The sequence below is a fragment of the Penaeus monodon genome, chromosome 25 (assembly GCF_015228065.2).
Source record: "Penaeus monodon isolate SGIC_2016 chromosome 25, NSTDA_Pmon_1, whole genome shotgun sequence".
NCBI lineage: Eukaryota > Metazoa > Arthropoda > Malacostraca > Decapoda > Penaeidae > Penaeus > Penaeus monodon.
In genome coordinates, this window is record NC_051410.1 from 43773702 (window position 1) to 43774261 (window position 560).

General features: G+C 41.1%; 1 protein-coding gene across 1 annotated transcript in view; it reads left to right on the plus strand.

Annotated features, from left to right (window-relative positions):
* The window catches only part of LOC119589421 (retinoid-inducible serine carboxypeptidase-like), a gene marked incomplete at its 3' end in the record, with an annotated part of 6050 nt that overhangs the window by 4102 nt on the left and 1388 nt on the right, over positions 1-560 (plus strand).

The following is a 560-nucleotide window of genomic DNA, read 5'->3' on the forward strand; positions in this document are numbered from 1 at the left end:
GAGTGAGACTTGATGGGATATAAGTATCGGTGCAAAATGCTGATTATGGAAAAGAAACTTCAGTCCTGTGACAAGGACCTGCAGTCTGGTAAAAGGTTATCATTGCTGAAAGATAAATATCTTAACAGCTTATAAATACTATTCCTCGTTTTTTTTTTCATATCCAAAGTAGTGACAAAAAATAAATAGTAATGTAATAGGATCTCACGCAAATATAAGTATCAAAACAGCAGCATTATGTGTGAGTACCAGGAAGGGCAAATGAGAAATGTCCAGTAGCATAAGCACTCATTTCTCGACCGCAACTATGCGTCGAAGCAGCAGCAGGGAAATATCCGCTCGTAACACAACACGAGCCCGCCCCCACAAATCCACATATAGGGAAATGCCCGCCCCCACAAAATCACTTATAAGGAAATGCCCGCCCGCTCAAAACCATATTTAGGGAAATGTCAACCCACGCATAAAAAAGTCGTAGGGAAATGCCCGCTTGGCAATATACAGCCAAACGGGCAGGGAGAGAAAAGGTTATATTGTTCATATTATATGCGTGAATGTAC